The 7,913-nt window shown below is 39.5% G+C and overlaps 1 non-coding gene across 1 annotated transcript; it reads left to right on the top strand.

Annotated features, from left to right (window-relative positions):
• Positions 1 to 6,607: 6,607 nt before the first annotated feature.
• LOC125579463 lies at positions 6,608 to 6,714 on the top strand. The gene has a single exon (XR_007317522.1). It is a non-coding gene; the product is annotated as a small nucleolar RNA R71 (small nucleolar RNA).
• The last annotated feature ends 1,199 nt before the right edge of the window (positions 6,715 to 7,913 follow it).

A 7,913-nucleotide genomic window follows, 5' to 3' on the forward strand; every position in this document is an offset into this window, starting at 1 on the left:
TCCATAATGATGTTTGGAGTTGAAAATGGAGTAGGGTTGGAGATGCCCTAACTAACGAAACTAGTTTTATAAGTAATTTTAATCAGCGGGAGGATCGAGTCATATGATTGGAGGATGAGCGCTTGGATGATACGTGGCGGTGGATGGAGTGATGGAAACACGTGATTGGCGGTGGGATTCTTCTTGCATGTGTCCCAACAGCTGTTGAGCTAGTCTTTAGTTATAAACTTACAAAGTAATACAGTACATTCTACAATTCGACATGGACTGGATGTATATTTGCGTTCGTGTTTAGTTTCACCTCCACGCTCATAGCCGGCGCGTGTGTTCCATTTCCACCAGATCACTGAAGTTAGGCGGTAGATAACGACGGGAACGAACGAAGCTGAGAAGCCAACATTACAAATTTACTAATCACGTTATAACTTCTACAGTTTCACGGTTCAAAAATATTTCTTCAATTTTACACTGTCTTGCGGCCAGTAACCGTAAAACAAAACAAACAAAAAACGATGAGGAAAATAGAAAAATAAGAATGAAAATTAGTATTTAAATCAACTCGAAAATTTGACGATGAACTCAAACTGCGAAGACAACTAAAAAACTGACAAATTATAAGTGTTTACCTAAACTAGATTACGGATCTCTATCTTGTGCTCTTCTCATATGTTTTTGTAAGAGCTCATTGCTAAGTCGTTTTGAGATCTTTGCCTCCTAGCAGTTTTTTTTTCTTGTTCACCTAGCAGCTTAGCTTCTACAAATTCAGACTCGCTCGTTATAATTCTCTAACAAGATTTCATGTAAAAGTTGCTAAAAAAAGTATAGTAATAAATGAAGAAACAAGAAATCTTGAAAGGTAAATGCTGTCAACTAGTGACTATCATGTGGTTGGCATATCAACACAAATTTTAAAGTGTATAATAATCTTTTATACGATAAGGATAATGTGTTTCAATCCAACATTTTTAAAAAAAATTAAAACTTCATGAGTATTTTTTTTCTTTTGGATAACATAAGCTATAACATCATCTTGACTGGTATACAAAAAGAACCACTTGAAAATGATAATTATTTTATAGTTTATCATAAATATTTTATGAATTTTCATTTGAAAAAACTTCTTATACTTTTTAATGTAATGATATTCTTTTGAAAATCTTTAAGAGAGATTCTCTAAATAGTTTGATATGGAGGTGATCCAAACATCTGAAAGCCAGTGTTAACAAAAAAAAATCAAAAATTTTAAATAGTACCTACAACGACTAGTATAATTTTTTTTGAATTACTGAATTTTTAGTTTTTTTATAATAAACTAAAACTATATATTTTATTTAAAAAAAATAATTAAACCATAACTATATGAAATAACATAATAGTGCAATGATATATAGAATTTTTCATTTTAGACAAAATATTTGATTGTCCATATAATGGTAATATTTATTTCCCAAATTCTTGGTGAAAGAGATATATATATAGTCACAGAGAACCTGTTTACAACATCTGCTAGTTTGTGATTGTCAATTTTTCGTAAAATAATGCTATTTTATATAACATTTATTATCCGGTTATAGTTTGTTATAACCAATCATTGAAGAGAAGAATTTAAATACGTCACATTAAAGTTAAGATTGACAATGAGATGAAAAAGTTTATCCAACCAATCTAATTGGTCTTCATCTAGTTGATCACTAGGGCTCATTTCAAGATAAGTCTACAATCCATATACCTAGTGGGCTCCAAGATTGAAATATCATCCACTGTCGTATGATCTTATCAACGAAGCAAGTGGTAATGAAAAGATAATTGTGCATTAACATTTTGGGGATATCGGTTTCTCGTATATATGATGTTAGGAGTTTTCAAGGCTCCTAAGACAAATGTTGTAGTATAGAAGATTGTCGAACCAGTTCTGAGAGATATCAAAGCACTGAGAATGCAAGTACTCACTTAATCTAAGTGCAACCAATGATTTAGATGGGTTTTAAACTATGACTAAAACTAGAAAGCAATAACAGAATGATACTTTCTTGACTAAAGGAAAAGAGAACTCATGGGTATAGGGATTAGACCTTGGGTGATCAAGTATCGAACTAAGGATGACAAATGATCAATCAAACAATCAACCTTAAGCCTAGACACAATTCTAAGCAAGCTCTATGTCTAGATGAATGCTCATTTGCTAACATATCTCAAACATCAAATGTCTTTGGTTGAATAATATGAAAGCAATCATTACTAACAAGTCTATTAGCTATCTTAGTACCTTTAACAACAAATGTCTTTGGCAAAGTATACTAAAAGCCTAGGAGAGTTGTCTCGGGCATTTCATCGAACACCTTTCGGGTGAGAAATGCCTAAGGATCAACAACTGAGTGGCCAACTCAGAAGATGCATTATGATTACTCTACTAGCAAGGAAATATGAATGATCTACACTAAAACATCCTAGCTCTAACCTAATCACCCTTAATCTCCCTAACCCATGAATTCAAAAGGTGATTACTCACTAATCTCCATGATTCCTCTTAAACCCATATTGGATTTCAGATTAATCATGTAGAGAAACACAGGAAATAGATAAGAACACAGAATTCTCAATAATAAACTGATCAATTCATTCAAAGAGATCCCTTTCCAAAGGTTTTTGGTGGTTTTTCTAAAAACAAAGATGATGTGCCTCCTGGTGCTTACAGAGTAATAAAACATAGGTTTAGAAAATAAAAACGTGCATAATGAAATGACCAAAATGCCCTTGAGAAATCACAAGTTCGAGCAGAAACAAAACACGGAGCGACCTCAGCCCGTCGCTCCGACAAGTCGCTCCAGGCTTCGGGAGCGACCTCGCTGTGTCGCTGCGAGAGGTCGCTCCGGGCTCGTTCTCGCGTCTCCGGGTGATGAAAACGCGAGCGACTTCTCCCTGTCGCTCTGGTATGGTCGCTCTGAGCTTCGGGAGCGACTTCAGCACGTCGCTCTGGAAGGTCGCTCCGAGGTGTAAATGTGTGTCTCCAGACGTGAAAACGCGAGCGACCTTGTGCAGTCGCTCTGGATGAGTCGCTCCGGGATGTGGTGCACAGCGACCTCATGCCGTCGCTCCGAGAGGTCGCTCCGGCTGTGCTCGTCCAAAGATCACTCTTTTCACCTCTTTTGAGCTCCAAATAACCTCATGTGGTACTCCAGTACCTAATAGAGACTCATGTATGCAAAATGCAACCTAAACATGTCTGAATCCTAATCTATATGATGAAAATGCTCATGGATGAATGGATAAAACAATGCAAATATGCAAGATATCAACTCTCCCAAACTTGTTCTTTTACTTGTCCACAAGTGAACTTTCTAGAACTCATAGGAAGAGAGGTTGAAGGTGGGAGCACATAGCCAAAAGAAACACAACTAGCACACTCTCTTATTACACTCTAGCTTCTCTAGGCCTATCTTAACTCTTTTTGTTCTTACACTCATCATCAAGCATCCACACATTCAAATCAACCAACTCTCACATTCATTAAGCACAAAACATCAGGTGAATTCTTGCAAATGGTCAGTTGGTCCAAGTCATTTGGTTGGGTAAGGGAAGGCTTTTATTCAAGTGATTCAAGAGGTTCAAAACATATGATCTTTAAGGTGGTTTACTCTCAAAACAAGTAGCCTTGACATTGCACATAATATATCTAAGAAAGGGACCAACTCATGCATACAATGCTCAATCTCCATTGTTCTACCCTTTTCCCAAACATATCATTACACAATCATTCCCAAATGTCAAACCCAACTCACATCTCTCACCAAAAGATCTTAAGAACTTTAACTCTTTCTTTTTGAAATCTACAAGGGATTTTTCTACAACCTCAAAACATTTCTTAGCTCCTAACAACTTTGCTAGCCCCCTTTTCTTTCTTTTCTTTTTTTTTTTTTTCGATTTCTTTTTTTTTTTTTTTATATTTTTTTTTTAGGTTGGGGGCCAAGACTTTTCAAAACTAGAGCTAGAGGTTCTCTACTTATCCCAGAAAATCAATTCACTTAAGCACAAAGAGTCTATCCTTTTTATTTTTCATTTCTCCCAAATCATGATCACAACACTCACCCTCCCACCTATAGCTAGACAAAAGAGTGTCCAATCTAGCAAAAATGAAGATCAAGCATTGTCGTTCCCGATACTCTCAACATTATGCGCATGTAAGACTTTCCGAAGAAGGCCTCACTCATCAAACAATGAAAGCTTAAAAGGAAGGAAAGGTTTTGGGAGTGGTCTACCACTAGAGTTTGTCAAAAAGATTGGCATAAAAGATGTGACAACTCCAGTGTGTATAGCCATGACTCAGTACACAAGGGACCCTAAGCAAGAAGCATTAAGTTCATTCATTTCTAATAAGGTTGTAGTTGGCTTCAAAGACTGAGTTTCAGCAATCAACAAGTTTCAGGAAGAGTTTTCAAGGCTCGAAACATACAAGTCTTTTTGAGAGGTGCAAAAGCTAGTCAAGTGCAACGTAGTGTTCTTTACAAGGCATTCAAATCATTGCTCCCAATGCAAGTGAATGCAACCTATATGCTCTAGACTCTCCTAAAAATGCAAATGATGCAAACTAAATGATTGATTTTTTTTTTTTTTATCTATGCAAATAGGTATGCCATGCATGACTCAATGAAACAACATCAAAGCAAACATGATCAAATACTTGGTACCTCCCCCAAACTTGAGTGACACAGTCTCTGTGTCGTCAAGTAGAGAGAGAGATACCGAAAAGAAGACTAATATGCAAAAATGAAATGGTATATACAAGGGAGTGTGGTGGGTTACCTTCTATAGGGAATGAGTAGAGGGAGATGCTCCCTCCTCGTCGTCCTCAGGTGGTAACTCTTCAAGGTGCTCATCAGCAGGGGTGTCCATCTCTTCAATGTAGAAGGCTTGCCCGAACACAGTTGGTTTCCTCATTTTCCTCTTGATGTCAAAGTGGAGGATGTTCTCTTTACCCAAATGGAGATCAATCGTGCCTTCCTTCACATTAACAATAGCTCCTGCTGTAGCTAAGAATGGCCTTCCTAGAATCAATGGGTCTTGAGCCTCCTCACCCATCTCAAGCACCACAAAATCTGTAGGGATCTCATACCTTCCAATCTTCACAGGGAGGTCCTCTAAGATGCCCACAGGATACTTCACTGAACGATCAGCTAACACCAGAGAGAGTCTACACTTCTTGTACTGAGTGAATCCAAGCTTCTTTGCAACAGACAAAGGCATCAAGCTGACACTAGCTCCCAAATCGCAGAGACTTTTCTCAAATACCATAGGTCCAAGAGCACAAGGTAGTGTGAAGCTTCCTGGATCCTCTAATTTCTCTGGAACATCAAGCCTCTGGATGATGGCATTGCACTCATGGGTAAGAGTCATCATGCTTTCCATCTCCTTCTTCTTTGCAGCTACAACATCTTTCAGGAAATTGTTGTATTGAGGAATCAACATGAAAGCATCGATGATGGGCATTGCAACCTGAGCTTCACTCATTTGCTTCTCAAACAGAGCTTTGTATTTCTCTAGCAGCTGCTTCTTGAATCTACCAGGGAATGGAAGTTTGGGTTCATAGGGAGGAGGAACAAAAGAACTTTCACTTGCTGGAGTAACAACTTCACCATCCTTTACTGTCTTCTTCTCCTCTCCAACCTTTCCTTTACCTTTGGCTTCCACTATCTTCTCCAAGATCTCGTCATTGATCTTCTCATCAACAATCACCACTTCATCATCTATGTTGATGGCAACCCCCTCACCTAATTTCTCAGCATCCTTGGTGAGGGTTCTAGGAGGTAACTGCTTACCACTCCTAAGGGTGATAGCTTTGGCCTCCTTGGGATTTTGGTCAGACTTTCCAGGTAGAGATCCTTGCTGGCGATTCTGGTGAGTGTTCATGGAAGCAAATTGATTCTCTAAATTCCTGACTGTAGAAGCAAGGTGTGAGAATTTGTTGTTGAGCTCATTGTAGCTCCCATCAATCTTGGAATGAAGGTTCTTCAACTCATAACCAACTTGCTTCTCACTTCTAGTCTGAGACTCCAAGATTTGCTTTAGTAAGGTATCAGTGCTGCTCTCTTGAGGAGCAGAGGAACCAGACGAGGGGTTTTGCTGAGGCTGATAGCTGCCTTGCTGGTTGTTTCTTGGCGGATAGCCACTCTGCTGGTTGTTGGAATAGGACTTCTGTTGGTAGTTGTTGTACTGAAAGTTGGGTTCTTTCTTGTACCAGCTACCATTGTTGTTGATGAAACACAGCTCTTCCTGACCTTCCAAACCCTCAACTTCATGGACAATAGCTGGTGTCTCTTGGCTTGGGTTGCCGACAAAGTGCAGCTGCTCTTGGGTAGTTTTATCAGCAAGGAGGATGTCTATCTTATCCTGTAGAGCTTTCAACTCCTTCCTCGTTTGCTTATCCTCAGTTCTACTGCTTCTGTCGTGGTCTCCACTGTAGACTGCATCACTCTTTACCATGTTGTCAACCAGTTCTTCTGCATCCTCCTCAGTTCTCCCCAAGAAGAACCCATTGCTAGCTGTATCCAGTCTGGCTCTGTACTTAGGAAGAGCACCACGGTAGAATGTGCTCAGCAAGCTCTCCTTAGAAAAGCCATGGTGTGGGCATTGAGCTTGGTAGCCCTTGAATCTCTCCCAGGCTTCACTGAAGCCTTCCAAGCCCTTCTGTTGAAAGCTCGAGATCTCGTTTCTCAGCTTAGCAGTTCTTGAAGTAGAGAAGAACTTCTCCAAGAATGCTTTCTTGCAGTCATCCCAAGTGGTAATGGAGTCGCTGGGTAGAGACTTCTCCCACTGACGTGCCTTATCCCCCAAAGAGAAAGGGAATAGCTTGAGCTTTAAGGCATCTTCGGACACACCATTGGTTTTTGACAACCCACAGTAGCTGTCGAACCTGTCCAAGTGATCAAATGGATCCTCTAGAGCCAAGCCATGATACTTGTTGTTCTCAATCACGTTGAGGAGTCCTGACTTGATCTCGAAGTTGTTGGCTGCCACGGCGGGTGCTCGGATTCCCAATCTATGACCATGAATGTTGGGACGGTCGTAAGTGCCAATGGGGCGAGCTGCTCGCTGTTGGTTAGGTGGGCCATTGTTGTTAGCGCCATTGACGCCTGCATCTTCTTGATGGACGTCTCCCATGTCAGTGTTCAGTCTCTGCAATTGAGCCTGATGTTCTTCTTCTCTTCTCTTTCTAGTACACTCTCTCTCTAAAGCCCTGATGTCTGCTGCTCTTGGAACTAGGTTTGATGGACCCCTGCTCCTCAAGTTCATACACCTGTAGATTAAAGGGAGGTGAAGAAGAGTCAGTAACAAAAGAAAATAAAAATGACTTAGTCTCAAGCAAGTGACTAAATCTCAATGTTCAAATCTACTCAGAATTTGGCAACGGCGCCAATTTGATGTTAGGAGTTTTCAAGGCTCCTAAGACAAATGTTGTAGTATAGAAGATTGTCGAACCAGTTCTGAGGGATATCAAAGCACTGAGAATGCAAGTACTCACTTAATCTAAGTGCAACCAATGATTTAGATGGGTTTTAAACTATGACTAAAACTAGAAAGCAATAACAGAATGATACTTTCTTGACTAAAGGAAAAGAGAACTCATGGGTATAGGGATTAGACCTTGGGTGATCAAGTATCGAACTAAGGATGGCAAATGATCAATCAAACAATCAACCTTAAGCCTAGACACAATTCTAAGCAAGCTCTATGTCTAGATGAATGCTCATTTGCTAACATATCTCAAACATCAAATGTCTTTGGTTGAATAATATGAAAGCAATCATTACTAACAAGTCTATTAGCTATCTTAGTACCTTTAACAACAAATGTCTTTGGCAAAGTATACTAAAAGCCTAGGAGAGTTGTCTCGGGCATTTCATCGAACACCTTTCGGG

This window comes from Brassica napus, chromosome A1, assembly GCF_020379485.1.
Source record: "Brassica napus cultivar Da-Ae chromosome A1, Da-Ae, whole genome shotgun sequence".
Lineage (NCBI taxonomy): Eukaryota > Viridiplantae > Streptophyta > Magnoliopsida > Brassicales > Brassicaceae > Brassica > Brassica napus.